This window comes from Benincasa hispida, unplaced genomic scaffold (genome assembly GCF_009727055.1).
Source record: "Benincasa hispida cultivar B227 unplaced genomic scaffold, ASM972705v1 Contig384, whole genome shotgun sequence".
Lineage (NCBI taxonomy): Eukaryota > Viridiplantae > Streptophyta > Magnoliopsida > Cucurbitales > Cucurbitaceae > Benincasa > Benincasa hispida.
In genome coordinates, this window is record NW_024064828.1 from 505,583 (window position 1) to 524,936 (window position 19,354).

General features: G+C 37.1%; 1 pseudogene; it reads right to left on the reverse strand.

The window, feature by feature from the left end:
• Positions 1-2,989: 2,989 nt before the first annotated feature.
• Positions 2,990-19,139, reverse strand: LOC120069393 (annotated as a pseudogene).
• Positions 19,140-19,354: the final 215 nt, after the last annotated feature.

A 19,354-nucleotide genomic window follows, 5' to 3' on the forward strand; every position in this document is an offset into this window, starting at 1 on the left:
CCTGGGTCATCTAATTGAAATAGAAACCCAACTAGTCAACGGAGTTACATCTAGTGGTTACTATGTCGCGGTTCGGTCTTGTGTAAATTCATTGCACAGGATACCCCCACTCGCGTGTCTCCTACACGAATGATTGGATCACTGCATTTGTATCAAATACAAAGTGGGTCGTATCCATAGTGTTATTAGGATAAGGTATCCAACCTTATCTCTATATTATAGACCCTTTAGGCTGTATCTTGAACATTGATCCCTATATGTCTCTACATACAGTTCAAGACTCATAAGACAACCTAGGATGAGGGTAAAACACTAGAAGAAATTCGGGCTTAAATGTCGTTGCCTTTAATGTCGGTTTTAAACCGACATTAAAAGGCTTCAATAACACAGCCTTCAATGTCGGTTGCAACCGACATTAAAGACCTTCAGTGAAATTTCCAACTGACATTAAAGGTCTTTAATGTCAATTGCAATCGACATTAAAGCCTCTATTTTTTTTTTAAATTATTAACCGACATTGAAGCCCGAATCTGTCCATTTTTTTCAAAATTCCGTTGCCGAATCCATTTTTTTGGTCAAAAAGTATACATAACACATCATCATTGAACGTTGTGGCTATGACATATTATTCATGTATGGATTGTAAATATATTACATTTAATCCACAAATTTTGCTATAAAATTATAATTCAAAAGGCTGTACAATAATTCAGGCCTTGAAAACACAAATTACAAGTAATACAAACATTATGATTTTACAAACATTATGAGATTACTGTCTCTCTCCACTTGGTAAGTATGGATCCCTTCATAATTCTTCTTGAACCACCCCCTAGCTTCAGCAGTGTCTAGTTATAGGAATCTTTGTCTAACCACTGTTGTTCAAAGGATCACAAACAAAAAAGTTTAAGACAAAGGATTGAAAGTGAAAATGTGATAAGAATTCATATTCAACTAACCATGTTTATTGGGAATGTGCATAAATGGTACATTCAAGGAAAAATTCTTGTAATGAATGTGTTGGATCTAAAGTTCCCCAAGAAAAAGCATAAAGAGGTTGCGATACCAAATATTTACACCTTTATTGCATCTGCAAAACAAGAAAACTCAATAGTTGAATAAATGAGAGAATCTTCTTTTTCAAGATCTTGAAGAAGAGAAACTTGGTTACTTAGATATGAGAAACGAAGACGATGGAAATTTTTCAAGAACATATACATCAATAAGCAAATTTAGCTTACAATATACTTCAAACCTCAAAAGTTGTCACAAAGACTACCATAGTGCATGAATAACCCACAAACTACCATAGTGCGACCTACAAACTCGAGCACCTTTAATCAAATCTAAACTACAAACTCGAGCACCTTGAATTTCTATTGTACTGAATTATTGGGAACTATGATAACTGTCCTAACAATAAATCAATCTTTGCAATAAAAATGAGTCTTTGAGAGAGAATAAATGATATATATATAATTTTTTTCCTTTTAAGATCTCCTTCCATGGAAAGTTTTCTATAAAATCTTGAGTAAAATCGATTCCTCCCCATGCCTCCCTGCACAGTGGTTGAAAATATCTGAAGAGAATATGGGAAATAACTCATCAGCTAAAATCATGCGTAGAAGAAAAAAAACAAACCCATATTGAGCAATTCATCTGCAAGTTGAAGTGGGAGACACCATTAAATGGAGAGTATAGCAGAACACGTTGGTTTTTTGTCTTTTTTAATTTTTTTTAAAGTTTCAGCATCCCATCACAACATAATTATACACAAAATTTGCAGATGGTTTCCTTGCAAGAAAATCCCACCTTGGAGGTCCTTCACTTGGAACCCAAGAATTGAGTTCTATATAACCTTCCTCTATGGCCCTTGGTCCACCAATAATAATAAGCCTATCTCCACAAGCTCTAAATGCAAGCCCCCGACCATTAGTTGAAATTGCTCGTTCAGGCAACCTCCCAACATTTCTATGAACACTCGAAAAGCAACCAAAGGCTATGAATTCTGAAAGCCAAATATTTTCCATCTCAACTGATGGACATTATGCAAGCAGGCTTTCTCAGCAACCTTTTATACCCAATTCTTTTCCAATTACTGATGTCTAAACCATTTTTATTGGAGCTTGATAATGAGTTCTGAAAGAGTCGTACCTGTTTGGACGGGTACAAAATAAAAATGGTTTAGTTCCATCCTTAGAAATTCAAATAAACATGTTACTAATTACGAGGAAAATGCAATAAACACAAAATAACAGGTAAAAATATCTACCATACCGCACTCCGGGTCAAAGTAGTTATAGGAACTCCATCGTCAGTCTTCCAAACTCTTACTGATCCATCATTGGAAGTAGAAGCCAAGAACTCTGAGTCTAGGCTAGAACAAGATTAAACTAAGCGTCTAAGTCATTAATCCAGGAGAGGGAAGAAAAGCCAACAAATACTTGCAAAATTTTCATACACCATAATCAGAGTCATAGATAACAAATTTAATTGATGTTGTATGGTTTATTTATGTAGTTCTGCTAGCAACAGGTGAATGTCAAATGGTCTACACAACATTCCATACCATCATGCTTTATGCATAGATCTGAAGATGTTGTGAACACTTTCCTTATAACAATTCCAAGAGATCGGGATAAGAACTATGTTCACGGAGTAACCCATTAAATATGAACACACAAATTTTATTGTATGAAAAGATGTCCTAATAACAATATTTGTATAGATACTGTGTGAGGAAATAAACAAACAGACATGTTGCCATACGTTGAGAATATACCAGCAATAGACAACTTCATGGCTCACCTAAAGTCCATATCCCTCACAGATTTATGCGCACTTGGTTCATCTAAAATGGGGCGCAAGCTTGGCCACTCCAAGATTCTGAGATGTCCATTTTATAGGTAATTTGATGTCAAAATAAATCCACTATGTTTTTGAGAAAGACAAGAATAAAAAAGAACCATGAATTCCCTGAACTAGATATTTAAGGAGATAAGAGAGCACTGCCTTTCTTGATGAGTACAAACACGCTACCACCATCTCCTCGTGAAATTCAAAGATCTTCATCGAGATAAGTAGTTAGTAACCAAGACTCGGCACTGCTGCTTGGGATTAAGAACTTGATCGGTGGCTCGATATCATCCTGGCCACATTTGAAGCAGTATCATGAATGGAGGATATGATGCCATTGAATGGTGAAAGGTCAATCTTCTATCCGAGAAACTCCACATTTTCTGGTATAACTAATGAATCTGTTAGCTGGGGAGTCCAAATGACACCATCTTCAAACTTTATCTAGAAAAATAGTTGAGTGTGAAAATAAATATTAGCTTATTACAAAGTCAAAAGAGTTGAGATTGCACCTACGGACAAGAAAATCCATTTTTTTTTACCATTCAGACTGTCGGATCACCGAAAGATTCTAGCTTACTTGTACACGCTGGGGATTTCTAACTTCAAACTTTGCATTAGTACTAATGGAAGTGGTGGCTAGAGGGCCGGAAAACTGGATGGAGTTTTGGATTGTGAAGCTCTCTGAATCAATTGTTTGTGAAATTTCTTCCACTTTGACCAATGGAAATGTACTCCTAGACAACAGTGGGTACATACCCGAGAACGATGTGTACTTACATCCCCAAACATTCATATTAAGAAACTTACGGGGACATAATTTTGTAATGCAGAATTGTTGCAACCAATCATCTGCTAGTACGTAATAGACAGCAAATAGATTTCAACAAAAGACAAAAAAAAGGGGACAAAAAAAGTTTTAGTAGGTTATGATCATCCTCTAGACATTACAACTCTAGCCATATAAAATTAAGGCGGGTTTGTCAAGTGTAAAAAGCTATTGTAATGACTCCTTTAATTTCCCTCTAAGGTTTAGTGAAGTGAAGATTTAACATAACAACGCTAGCAACTTTGGCTAGCTGACCACATTCAAAGAAATTGATACAAAACCAGATGCAAGGACAATTGCAGTCATCTCAGTCACAAGTCTGAATCCCATTAAGGAAACCAAAACTTAATCAAACTTTTCTAAATGGCCCATACATTCTAGTTTAACACAGAACAATATGACTCGCCCAACAAGAAGTAGCTGAAGTAACAACGCCACATGGTAGGTCGATACTAAGTCCAAATATGATATTCAAGATCAACATGTACAAGAAATTACTGCCAATATTTAAAAATTCGTGAAGCTTTGCAAGGGAGATATGTGATTAGTCAGCAGAAAAGAAATTCGATTAAACTCGTTCCAACTTTTTAGTCATCTGAAAAAAAATTACTAGGTTTCGTTGATTCGGGATCTTTTTCCCGATTCATAATACGAAGTTCAATCATATAGTACAAAGAGGAAGCTGTTATTAAAACAACTGTTGGAGAAATAACCAACCAGGTTACTAGTATCAAGTTTGGTATTATTAAGAGAACTTACGCGAGAATCCATTTGCCGTTGAGCAGAGTCAGAGCCTCAGTAGAAGCAGGTGTTGGATTCTTCACTTTGAGTTGCGTAATCTACCATTGTAACTATGGCTTGTCTCATTTTGAAAGGGGCAAGGAATGACTGAAACAGGGGAAGGTCAGAACAACAGTGTATCTTTTTTTCCGACCAACAATTGCAACATGGACGCAGGCGGTTGATGAGACGCAGGCGATTGGGTGCAGCAGCGTGGGTTGCACGACACTAGGTTGCACGAAAGGGGATGGCATGTGCCGAGTAGGAACGGCGAGCGGCAGCAGTCGATGATGGGGAAAATAGGGTTTAGAAAAGGGATAGATAGGGAAGTCTGGGAATGAAAGGAAAAATAAAATTGGGGGGGAGGGTGAGTGGAAAGTGGGAAATGAAAAAAAATGGGGGGGATGAGTTTTTTTTTTAAAGGTATACCTACAATGTCGGTTTAAAACTAACATTAAAGATCCGCATTAAAAAAAAAAACAGAATCGACATTATACATCTGGTTTCACTTTTTCCAACCGACATTAAAGCCCAAAATTCTTGTAGTGAAATTAAATAAAACATCAATAACACTTGTTGATAAAAACATTAATAACTATTTATTAATGACGATCATTTAATTACATTCACTATCTATGAGTTTTAGGCCATAAAACTTAACATATAGACTGTTTAGGTTATCACTTAAACATGATCCACTTATATGTCTCTACATACATGTTTAAGTTTCAGAAAATAATACTAGATCTTAGTTTATTGGTTTTTATGGATAAATACAACTAAATGGTAAATAAAATACCTCTTTATTTTATTAGATAAATAAATTGTTTATACAATACAATTACAACAATAAGACCTACAAGATTTAGAGAATCAACCCTAATAGAGCCATGCTTCTACATCTCCCGACAAAGAATAGGGAAATAACTTAAGTCTTAATGTTTCTTCTGAAACATCATTAACTTTAAACAAATAACAGATTTTCATAAAGTGTTTTCGTTGTTCATGGGGATCCTCATAAGGTAGCCCGATGAATTTTCCAAGCGAGTTTAGCATTTGGAACATCAATGGCTTCATCTCAAATATGGGTGCATCAATAGGTGGATCTAGAATGCACGTGTCTAAAGTTTGGAATGCAGGTGCATAATCCTTGATGGCTTTATCCCTATCATTTGCTATGTATATGGGATTTTCTTGTTGTGAAACAAGTTGTATTGGTGGTTATGATGGACGTTGATCTCCATTTTTCTGCAAACCATTTATGGAACAGGTTGCAGAAATGAAGTTGCTTCAAGGGTCTCTTGTGTGCTCAACTTTTTCTACTCCCAGCATATTTGCCTTTGTTCTTGTCTCCTGCGGCAAAAGGTTCTTTCTATCTCAAGATTTGGCTAAAAAAGGCAGGGCCTTCTTCTTATGCACCAACTTCCTCTTGCAAAACAGAAAGCAACAAAAAGTCAGATGTTTCCTGAAAATAGAGTTAATACGGTCGCATTGTGTAACATACGAAAAAAAAAACAAAACAAACTTCTTTAAGTTCACTGACAAAAAGGCCAAAAACTTAATCGACTAAATGAATGAGAGGTAAAATATTTTAGAGAAGCGAGGTTTAAGTGTAAGTATGAAGAAACTCGTTTTGAAGGAGATCCTTGAGTGGAAGCGGATAGTCCAAATTCCATTTTTATTGAAAACTAAATTTACAGTAAACATACAAGATATGCATTCATAAACAAATTACAGCATGCTTTTTACAAGGAAAAATGATTCAAGAAATATCACTTTTGAAGAACCTTTCTTCGTGTAAATCTCTATGGTCTACAGACTCGAACTCAGCAAAAACTTGAAGACCTTCTTCAAGAACTTCACGAACCAAACGGAGATACTACCACAGTGAGCCTTTGGTATTCTCAGGGTGAGAACCAAGGAGTGGTGGGCTTTAACTATTTTCGTTAGGAGGGATTGTTTGAGTTTAGAGGAGGAAAAAGATTGAAGAAGACAGAATGTTTCTATAGTCTCTCAATCGTATATCAAAATCTCTTGTATCGTGTAGATGTTTTCGTTGGGAAGAAGAAGAAAAAATAATTTTTCTTTTTATTCCTTTTTGCCACAAAACCAATTAACCATTCGCTGAAGTGATTGGAGAGAAAATAAGAATTTATTATTCAAAAGGATAAAATAATATAAATAAATACGGTAACTAACTTATCATATCATATTTATATTAAACTATAAAACATAACCTATAGTTTTAATATTGGATCATATACAATATAAACTATAGTTTCTTTTCTCTATTTTATGACATTTAATATAAATCATATTTATATTAAAATTAACAACTATGAATCACATTCATAGAAAATATATTTGAATCCCATTCAAATATTTATTTCGCCCAAATAAACTATAAAGTATCAAATACATTATAACAATTATATCATATATAACTGAATCAATTTAATTATATCATATATAATTAAACTCACTCTAATTAATTTGAACAATTCAAATTAACCCAAAAACTGATTCTCAACTAAATTCTTTTGAGCTACCAAGGGGACCTTATGGACCTGTAGTTTGAAGCTCCAATAGTATGTGAATAATTAATTAAACTCTTTAATTACATTATCCACCATCCGTTAACTATTGGGCACTCCACTAAAGACTAATAGTTACACTCTTCTCACTATAGATATATTTCTGTGTCCATTGGATATAACCAATCAACAGTACGATGACCCTTCACAAATTGCTCGTAAGTATAACTAGGCCAAATTATCATTTTGCCCCTGTAGTTACATCTAACTTCTTAAGTACCACTGATCCCTCTAATGAATAATAGATCATAGTCCCACTATGACTAAACCTCTCTCGGGCCAGGAGAGGGTGTAGCACCACATTGTTCAAGACCCAGAATCAGCCCTTAAGGGAGCAATTTATCTACTTACCCCTGCTTCGGGGAAGAAGCTGTCTCTTATACACATCTAGATGTGTATAAGAGACAGTCAAAGGACCGCCCTCAACGGCAGGAGTTCACAACTCACTCAAGATTCAGGTCATGTTACCTATGGTCATCTAGGTGAAATGAAAGTCTCTATTATGAACAACGTTATATAATGAGACTAAAACATTTAGTGGTCCGGTCTTATACAAACTTCTTTTATAGAATATCTCCGCTCGCATGTCGAATATATAAATGATTAGGATCAGATCATTTGTAGCACTTTAGAACAATTGTAACACCTACAAAGCGGGTAATACTCGTAGTGTCACCAGGATAAGGTACGCAACCTTATTTATCTACTACAGACCATTAAGGTTACCAAACATGATCCACCTGTATGTCTCCACATACATGTTTAAGTTATAATGATAACCTTGGATGTTAGTTCATTGGTTTGTGGTTAATACAACTAAAATATCACATATTTTATAGACAAAGTGAATAAAATATCATATATTATTAATCACATAAAAGTTTGTTCATACAAAGTTTACAAACTATAGAACCCTACGAGATTGAGGGCATCAACCCCAACAATCTCCCACTTGTCCTGAAGCTAGTGGGGTGTACAAGATAATAAAATACAAGTACACAAAACAATAAACTAGAGCATAACACGCTCGGTACAAGATCTCCCACTTGCCTTAGTCCAGCCGTGGTTTGTCCTATAGACCCATACTTTGCAGGTGACCCTCAAATATTGTAGCCGTGAGGGCCTTCATAAACGGATTAACAACGTTCTGCTCCGAAGCTATCTTCGTGACAATCACATCCCCTCTGTTGGGGTTGATGCCCTAAATATTATAGGGTTCAGTAGTTTGTAAACATGTATATGAACAAACAATTGTGATGTAATAATATGAGATATTTTCTTCACTATTGTCTTTGCAATATGAGATATTTTTAGTTGCATTAACCATAAACCAATAAACTAAGATCCCTGGTTATTGTTGTAACTTAAGCATGTATGTGATGACATACAAGTGGACCGTGCTTTAAGTGATAACCTAAATGGTATGTAGTAGATGGATAAAGGAGGGAAACCTTATCCTATTGATGCTACGAGTGTGACCTGCTTTGTAGATGTTACAAGTGTTGTAAAGTACTACAAATGGTTTGATCATGACCATTCATGTATTAGATATGCGAGCGGGGATGCTCTATACAAAATAGTTTGTATAAGACCGGACCACGAAATGTTTAGTCTCGCTATATTACGTCGTTCATGACAGAGACTTTCATTTCATAAGGATGACCATAGGTAACATGACCTTAATCCTGATTGAGTTGGGAACTTATGCCTATGAGTGGGGTCTTTTTTGTATGGGGTGCGAGTGGCTAGATCGCCAACTCAAACCTACCACTTTGGGGATTCGTCTGCTTGTGGAGCTGAGAACTCAGCTATACAAGACGGAATTCACTCCTTCCTGAATTTAGGGGTAGTTAGATAAATTGTTCCCTTAAAGGCTGATTTCGGGACTTGAACTTTATGGCACCACACCTTCTCTTGGCCCGAGAAGTATTTACTCATAGTAGGACTATGATACATTGTTCATTAGAGAAATCAGTGGTACTTAAGGAGTTAAAAGTAATTACAGGGGCAAAACGATAAATTAGCCCGGCTATACTTACGAGCGATTTGGGAAGGGTCATCGTACTATTAATTGATTATATCCAATGGACACAGAAATATATCTGTAGCGTGAAGAGTGCAACTGTCGGTCTTTAGTGGAATGTTCGACAGTAAACGGATGGTGGATATCGTGATTAAAGAGTTTAGTCAGTTATTCACGTACCGTTGGAGCTTCAAGCTATAGACCCATAAGGTCCCCTTGGTAGCTAAATGGATTCATGTTGAGAATCAATTTTTGGATTAGTTTGAAGTGTTCAAATTAACTAGAGGAAATTTGATTATATATGATATGATTAAATTACATCAATTATATGAGATATAATTGACTTAATGTATTAGATACATTAATTGGAGGAATTATTATTAAATGCTATAAGGGAGAAAAAGAACTATGGTTTATATATTGCATGAGATGTGATATTAAAACTATAAGTTATGAATATATTGATTATATATGTAATTAAATAAATTATAGAATAATTGGTTACGGTCATGGAATGATAGAACATGGAATCGTTTCCCAACTCTCAGCACCTGGTACACCTCAGCAGAATGGTGTATCGAAAGGAGAAACAGAACCCTGTTGGACATGGTTTGATCGATGATGAGTTATGCTTCCTTACTAGACTCATTTCGGGGGACTGCAACCTATATCCTTAATTGTGTTCCTTCCAAGAGTGTTTCCAGAACACCTTTGGAGTTGTGGAATGGGCGTAAAGCTAATTTGCGTCACTTTCGCATCTGAGGTTGCCCAGCATATGTGCTAGAGGCTAATCCTAAGAAATTGGAACCACGATCGAGGCTGTACCTATTTGTAGGCTACCCCAAAGGGACACGAGGAAGTTACTTTTATGATCCTAAGGAAAACAGGGTGTTTGTATCGACAAACACTACCTTTCTTGAAGAGGATCATATAAGGGAGCACAGTTTGCAAAGTAAAATAGTATTGAGTGAAATTTCCAAAGACACTACTGAAACTTCAACAGGAGTTATTGAAGGGCCTGCTACATCAACAGGAGGTTGATGGAAGTTCATCTAGTAGGTCAAATAAGACATGAGGATTTCCATGAGCAGCGAAAGGATCGTTCCAAATTTCTTTAGAAATTGAACATAAACAATTATAGTACAAGAACGAAAACTAACAGGTTGCACAACAAGAAATTACAACATGCTTATAAGAGTATCAGGGGATAGATTATTGAAGAAACATTCTTCAAACTCCCTCGATCAGTCTCCAAGTGTCCAAGAATAGCAATGCTCAAACACAACAATCGGTACAACAACATGATCAACAACAAACACCACACGAATAACACGAACAAATAAAAGCTCCTCGAACACAATCGAGTTGAGTGAGGACACCACCACAATGGTTACGTTGGTATTCTCGCTGTGAGAATTCAGAAGTTGTGGGCTCTGTATGAACTTGGCTTGAGGAAGAGATTGGATGACAAAAATCGTGTAGACGATCGAGCAAATGGGAGATAGGAAGCTGTCTATCTTATAGACGATATTCTCGATCGTGTAGTAAATGGCAGTCTATCATATAGACAAAGCCACGCGATCGTTTAGCTACGATAAGTTGAATAAACTATCGTATAGTCAAACTCCACAATCGTTTAGTCTCTCTATAGCTATCGCTTAGTGAAACACTTTCACTTGATAGCTTTCTCTGTGAATTACTTTCCGAAAGTGGCAACACCCTAAAATTAGGAAAACATTTTTCCTTTTATCTCACGGTTACCATAAAACCACCAATAACTTTCCACTCAATGGGTTATTAGAGAAAAAAAATTAATTATCAAATAATTAATATTATTATAAATAAATATGATAACCAAGTTACCATATTATATTTATAACCTAGAGTTTTAATATTTTATCTCATGAAACACATAAACCATAGTTCTTTTTCTATTTTATGGTACTTAATGTAAATCATATTTACGTTAATCCTCTACTTAATGTATCTCATACATCACACCAGTTATATCATATATAATTGAATTTTCTCAACTTTAATCCATTTAGCTACAAAGAGGACCTTATGGACCTGTAGCTTGTAGCTCCATTAGTATGTGAAGAACTGACTAAACTCTTTAGTCATGGGATCCACCATTCGTTAATTGTCGGGCACTCCACTAAAGACCGACAGCTACACTCTTCTCACAATAGATATATTTCTGTGTCCATATCAACCAATAAACAATGTGATAACTCTTCACAGATCGCTCGTAAGTACACCTGGGCCCATTTACTGTTTTTCCCCTATAGTTACATCTAACTCCTTAAGTACCACTGATTCTTCTAATGAACATAAGTCATAGTTCTACTATGACTGAGTCCTCTCTATAAAGAGAGGCTGTGGCCATTATGTTCAAGACCCAAAATCAACCCTTAAGGGAGCAATCTATCTACTTACCCCTTCTTTGGAGAAGGAATGAATTCCATCTTTTGTAACTGAGTTCCCAGCTCCCTAATAAGAAAAATCCCTAAAAAGGTAGGCATGTTGAGTTGGCAATTTGTCACTCTCACCCATACTAATCAAAGGATCACCCTTAAAGACGGAAGTTCCCAAAACACTCAAGATTAAGGTCATGTCACCTATGATCATTTAAGTGAGATGTAAGTCTCAAGTATCAACGACGTTATATAAAGAGACTAATCATCTCGTGATCTGGTCTTATATAAACTCTTTGTTTAGGACACCCCCACTCGCATATCTCTACATGAATAGTCAGGATCAGACCATCTGTAGTAGTTCTCAACATTTGAAAACCTCTACAAAGCGGGCCATATTCGTAGTGTCACCAAGATAAGGTATCCCACCTATATCCTTATACTACAGATCTTTTAGGTTATCACTTAAGGCACGATTCACTTGTATATCTCATATACATGCTTAAGTTTACATACAATAACCATGGATCTCTGTTTATTGAATATGAGTAAATGCAAATAAAATAAATCTTATTTTATTCATAACAATGTGTACAATGTTTATAAACTACGAGACTCCAGGAAAATTAAGACACCAATCCCAACAAGTTACTTTTATGATCCTAAGGAGAATAGGGTGTTTGTATCGACAAATGCTACCTTCTTTGAGGAGGAACATATAAGGGATCAAAGTCCACAAAGTAAAATAGTATTGAGTGTACTTTTCAAAGACACTACTGAAACTTCAAGAAAGGTGCTATAAATATTCCGAAAGAAGCTATACTCATAGAAAAAGTTTTACTAACATTTTTTAGGGAACCTCGACATAGTGGGAGGGTTGCGAATCCACTTGTTCGCTATATGGGTTTAACTTAAATCCTGCCTATGGTAGCTGATGGCGAGGTTGAGGATCCGTTGTCTTATAAGAAGGCAATGAAGGATGTTGACAGAGATGAATGGGTCAAAGCCATGGATCTCGAGATGGAGTCTATGTACTTCAACTCAATATGGGACCTTGTAGATCAATCTGATGGGGTTAAACCTATAGGTTGCAAATGAATCTACAAGAGGAAACGTGGTGCTGATGGGAAGGTGCAAACCTTCAAAGCTAGACTTGTGGCAAAGGGTTATACCCAGGTGGAAGAAGTTGACTATGAGGAGACTTTCTCACCTGTTGCCATGCTTAAGTCTATCCGCATCCTTCTGTCCATTGCCTCATATTATGACTATGAGATGTGGCAGATGGATGTCAAGACTGCTTTTTTGAATGGTAATCTTGAGGAGACCATTTATATGGTGCAACCCGAGGGATTCATATCCCAAGGTTAGGAGCAAAAGATTTGTAATGAAAAAATTATTAGTAAAACTTTTAACAAATGAATTACGAAAATTCAAATTTTGTAATATGAATAAGCGGGCTTATAGAAGAAAGATGCTATAAATATTCTGAAAGAAGCTAAACTCACAGAAAAAGTTACATTTTTAACAAATCCATACCAATTTTCAGAATCTTTTGAACTTTCATGTAACAAGTTTATAGACGGTGTTAACCATTTGTCTAATATATTCAAATCAATTGCTTCTTGATTGAATTGAGTGAACAGAATTCCTATGACTCCAACAAACAAAGTAAATAGGGATAACACAAACATCGAAAATAAGGACTAAAACAGGCATCTCGATCTTGGAACATAAGGTTTGATACTGCAATCAAATCTTATGGCTTTGACCAAAACGTTGATGAGCCTTGTGTTTACAAGAAAATCATCAACAATTCAATAGTATTCCTAGTGTTATATGTAGACGATATCCTACTCATTAGGAATGATGTAGGTTTCATGACTTCAGTTAAGAATGTTGGGGTTTGTGCCCTAAAGTCTCGTGTCCAGTAGTTTGTAAACAACTTTGTACGAACACTTGTGATGTATAATATAAATGATATTTACTTCACTACTTGACTTTGCACATTTAGATTTTACCACAAACCAATAAACTTAATATCCATGGTTATCTATATGTAACTTAAACATGTATGTGGTGACATACAAGTGGATCATGTCTTGAGTGATAACCATAATGGTCTGTAGTATATGGATATAGGAGGGAAACCTTATCCTAGTAATGATACGGATGTGGTCCGCTTTGTGAAATGGTCACAAATGTTGTGACTTGTCACAGATGGTCTGATCCTGATCATTCGTATAGGGGCTGCGAGCGGGGGCATCCTATACAAAGAGTTTGTATAAGACCTGGCCACAAAGTGTTAACATCTCGTTATATAACGCCGTTCATAATTAAGACTTCACTTCACTAGGATGACCATAGGTAACATGACCTCATCCTGAGTGAGTTAGGAACTCCTTGCCATTGAAGGCGGTCCTTTGATTTGCATGGGTGCGAGTGGCCAGAATGCCAACTCAAACCTACCATTTTGGAGATTCGTTTGATTTGGGAGCTGGGAACTCAGCTTCACAAGATGGAATTCACTCATTCCTGGAGGCAGAGGTAAGTGGATAGATAGCTCCCTTAAGGGTTGATTCTAGGACTTGAACGATGTGGCGCCACACACATTCTCATGGCCCGAGAGTTGTTCACATATAGTAGGACTATGTTGTATTGTTCATTAGAGGGATCAGTGGTACTTAAGGAGGAAGATGTAATTATAGGGGAAAAATGGTAAATTGGCCTGCTGTAGTTACGAGCATCTGTGAAGGGTCATCGTACTGATGATTGGTTATATCCAATGGACATAGAAATATATCTATGGCAAGAAGAGTTCAACTATCGGTCTTTAGTAGAATGCCTGGCAGTTAACAGATGGTGGATATTGTGACTAAAGAGTTTAGTCAGCTATTCATGTACCATTGGAGCTTCGAGCCATAGATCCATAAGGTCCCCTTGGTAGCTTGGATACAAGTTGAGAGTCAGTTTTTGGGTCAATTTGAAATGTTCAAATTGACAAGAGGGAGTTCGATTATATATGATATAATTGGACGAGTTAATTAAATATGATATAATTAACTTTATGTATGAGATACATTAATTTGGAGGAAATTGGATTTAAATATGATTTATATCTAGTGGAGGAAAAATATTATAATTAATATATGATATTAATTTATAAGTTATTCATATGATAAGATCACATTCATTGGACGGTTATAAAGGAAATGGGAAGGCGCCTCTTCGTTCTAAATAACATGTGAGTACATTATAAATAGTAGACGGTGTGTTGATCTCGGTGTGCATGGGTCTTGCGAAAAAGATAGTGCCATCATTTAGAAAATCAATGCCTATATGATAGGGACTGCAGAATCGCTTACATATATGATATTGTTAAGCGATCACATACCAATTACGATGTCACGTGCTATTATCTAAATGATTGTTTACCTTTTTACTAAGCGATCGTTTAACTCATTGTATTTACTAAACGATCGTATAGACGATCACTTAGTTTTTCCTACGCGATCATTCGGATGATCGCTCACCCTTTTCCTACATGATCGTTTACCTTTTCCTACACGATCGTATAGACGATTGCTTACTTTTACTACACGATCGTATACTTCACCTAAACGATCAAGCATATTGTCTATGTGATAGACAACCGCATCTCCCACTTGCTTGATCGTTGTGTACGGTCGCTGTAATAATAAAATTTATTTATCTTTGTCTATCTAATGCGTTGCTTATGAATGATTCATGCTCTATGCGCTCAAAAACTTGATAGACGAAATTTGTTTCTTTATCTATATTATTAAAAATGAATGATGATACGCTAAGACTCGAGTTCTTTTGCGATAAAGATATTGCGATACTACGTTCTAAGTGTATGCGATGATGATACTATGCTTCATAGTATGCATTCATGTAGTGCGTGTCACAAGTTTTCTTGCGTTGGAACCAAGTATAATTCCAACGCAAGTTTCTCAGATTGACTTGAGGTCGAACATGGGGATTGTTGTTGTTAATGCGATACTAATGTGGTAAATGACCGGTTATAATAAAGAATAATGAATTAGGTTGCAGAAAAGTAAATTGCGATGAAAAGTAAATTGCATTAAAGGATAAAATGCGATGGTAAGTAAAGTGCGATAAAGTAAATTACGGTAATTAAATAAATGACTAAGCTATTAATGATATAGGTTGAGGACTAGCTGTGAAGTTGTGCAAAAGTGTCTGTTGAATGCGGTGGCAAGTCTGGTGAATGAATCAGAAAGAGAATGGGTTGAGGGAAAGGACATCACAAGTTCGTCAATTCTTGTTGATAATGCAACTAAGGTTCCGCTTTCCCTTGGCTTACACCTTTCAGTGATCGGCCGCATTCCCATATGTCTATGGTGAAAAAGGGATGAACGTGATGAACACAAGGATGTTTCCATCTCTGGAAATACTTCTCGTTAACGCCTTCTTCCAACCTTTTTTCAATAGGCGGAATAACATCTTCACTTCTGCTGTTATAGGTGAAGGTGCCGTCGAGCATGCTTTAGCTAAACTCAGCCGATTTCCTTAACAAGGATTAATTCATTCGCTTAATCCTTCCCTTTTACCCAGGGGATTAGTGATACATGATGGAGAAAATGGATGACGAATGTATGGAAAAGAACAGAGAGATGATAATGATATTAAATCTAGAGATCAGCGTTTGATACAGATTGTGAATGAAAGGTTAAAGAAAGATGAACACAGTAGATGAATGGAAAAATAAGAACAAATACGGAAAGAATGTCAATGTCTTGACACAGATCCCAATCGAAGACGTTGTGCTTGCCAGCGTGTGGATGAAATGGAGTGGAAAGCTTCCCTCTCAGGCTTCCTTTCCAGGTAGAAGTGACCTCTCGCACAAAGCTTCTACTTCGGGAATGGAAAGAATTTCTTGCTCAGAGACTTACCTTTCAGCCTTGTCTCGCCGTTCTCCCGAATTTCTCTGGATTGTCTCTTCAGACTAGCCTCCTCAACATTGAATTCGAGGAAGCTATTTATAAACCTTGGCTTCTTCTATATTAGTGGTCCCACTTTGAAAGTCTGATAATTCCTGCCATGGCGTAATGGAAATGTCCGCTTTGCTCCACAATCAATTTGTCAGAATTGTACAACAGAAAAGCTGTACACTTGTCAGAAGTCCATGCGAATGCGTTGCTCTTCTTCGTCTTCGATCAATCACTGCATGCGGTGTAGTTGTTTTGATCTGTTATCGATTTTCGCATGTGGTGGAAATGCGTTGATCGTTTGAATCCATGATCGACCGTCGCATGCGTTGCAATTACGTTGTTCTTTTTCGTTCTTGAATGATTGCCGCATGCTATGTGGATGCGTTGTTCATTTTTGTCCTGGAGCAATTATCGCATGCGGTGACCTATTTCCTGGAAAACAAAGACTTGGACATTCCATTTCACCATCACAATGGGGTTAACGGGTGTGTTCACGAAACTTTACAATTTTCATATTTCTAAGCCAATTTCTATACTGTCGACGCAACTTTTCCTTCTTTTTGCCGCATAATCTAAATAAAATGGTATAAATAACTTGTATTTCTATAAGTTATCACACCCCCAAATTTAGATATATGCTTGTCCCCAAGCATATCTTCGACTAAGGCAATTCAACTCAATTCCTATCCTAACTTTGCGTCGATCGGCTACTCCGAATGCTCCACCTCTACAAAATTTCTCAACCCTACAAGTTCCTTCTATCCTTTAACATTTCTTTACACGCTCTACTTCATTCTTATCTAAAACAAACCTCCACCCAAAGTTCCCTTCAGTTTTGAGAAGAATGTTTTACCTCTTCTTGCGAAAATAGCGAAGTGCGTCTTTTATGCGGTGGCCTGGTTTGCGTCATTGTATAGAGAATGTTGATCATGCTTACACCCTTCGTTTTGGCTTGCTCCCACGAGTTTCATGCGAGCATCCAAATTCGGTTGCGTACCAATCTCAACTTCAACTCTTCATCCTCAGCCAAGTTTTACTTTTAGCTGGTTAGAGGAGTTGTCTCTTTTATCCTTATTTTCTCTCTTTTTTTTTTCTATTGCGTCGATCCTGGAAACCTACCTTTGTTTTGGCTTGTTCCCAGGGTGTCATGCGAACATCCAACTACGAGCAGGTTCTTTTCACGACTTAACTCTTATCAGGTTGGGATTTTCCCTTGCGCTGACAGCGGAGTTTTATGAATTTTTTTTTTAATGATGATGAACGCAATTGCCTGATATTACCGCATCCGCTTGATCGCATCTGCTCAGACCTTCCCCACCCCCAAATTTAGAGATGCGCAAGGTCCTCATTGCATTGTTTTGGATAGAAAAGACAAAACACTTAGTCAAAATTTTGAAAAGAAGGTTTGAGCAGAGTCTTGTAATAAAGAAGGTAAAGTAGAGCTATTGCGATGAATTGTCTAAGTGTTAGGCAAAAATGCAATGTATAAAGAAATTTTGCTAAGGGTATGCATACTACTCATCATGGCAGCGCAATTTGACAATGCAAAAGAAAAGAAAAGAATTACCGCAATAAATTGACAAAGGACGATAAAAGTAAAGAGGCCAATGCATATGGAAAGAATAATTACTCAGGTGTATAAAATTTATCTAAGTACACAAAGAATTATAAATATCGCAACATAAAATTGTGAATATGTACAAAAGAATACAAGGTATAGCTTTTTATATAAAAAAAAATTGAATGGCCGTAAAGAAAAAGTGCAAAATTGTGGAGAAGGTGGTGCACCGCCAAATTTAGAGTTACGGCGGGGGCTCTTGATGAGGAGGATGCTGGGAAGGAGCTCGTTGTAGCGCTTCTTGAAATTGCAGAGGTTGCTGTAGACGCGGAGGCACCATGAGACCATGCAGATATGCCGTTAAGAAGTTGAAGTATTCATGGTTGCGCTCGGCCATCTGTCTTTGGTTCAAGCGAATGGTAAAGATGTTATGTTGAATATTAACCATCGCCTGTCGCACCATTGTATTGTTGTGTTGCTACTTTGCATTGTTCTCTTACAACTCTATTATTACTTGGCGAAAGAAGTTGAGTTGTTGAGATAAGAAGGCTCACATATCGGCTAAGTCAGCAGCAAGGGATGCAATGGTGGGTTGCGCCGTCGATGTTTCACCAGCATCGATTTGAGGTTAAGCGGAGAGGCCTGCTCCTAAACCGTGTGGGTCATCAACATGTGGCGATGGTGGTGAAAAGTGAGGTGAAGATGGATGACGGGGGGACGCTACTGGAGATGCGAGGTTTGAATCAGGAGCAAGGAGGAGGTTTGTGAAGTGTTCGAGAAGAGGGGAAAGAGGTTCTATTGGAGGGCTTGGTGGACGAATGATTAAAAGAAAAGGGTCCAAGGGTATTTGGGTTTGCTTCTGCGGTGATCGTTCTTGGACAGTTATTGAAGTAGATTTGGTTTAGGTGGTATAGGTGGTTACGGCGCATTCAATAGCATTGGGTAGCCTATGCCTCTCTGCCTCTCCACGGGAAGAAGTATTGACCTCTCACACGACCAACAAAACCTCGAATCTGCTTCGCAATGAGCTGGCCTACATCGATCGAAATGTCGCGAACTATGCAGTATATGGAAATTACTCGATCCCTTGAAATTTTTTTGTCATGCATTGTTGGGATGAGTCACCGTTTCACCAAATAAAACCCAAGTCGCGCTTCTTGGAGCAGCTTGTTAGAGGCGAGGGTTCTAATGCCTGTTAATGACACTGACCACTTGGTGCCCGATTGTGTTAATACCTTCAGCGCATCCTCCATGTGTTCTTCTTCAGGATCATCAATTAACTTGTTACCCGGTGCTTTCGGGAGGTTTTTCAACTTATATAGTT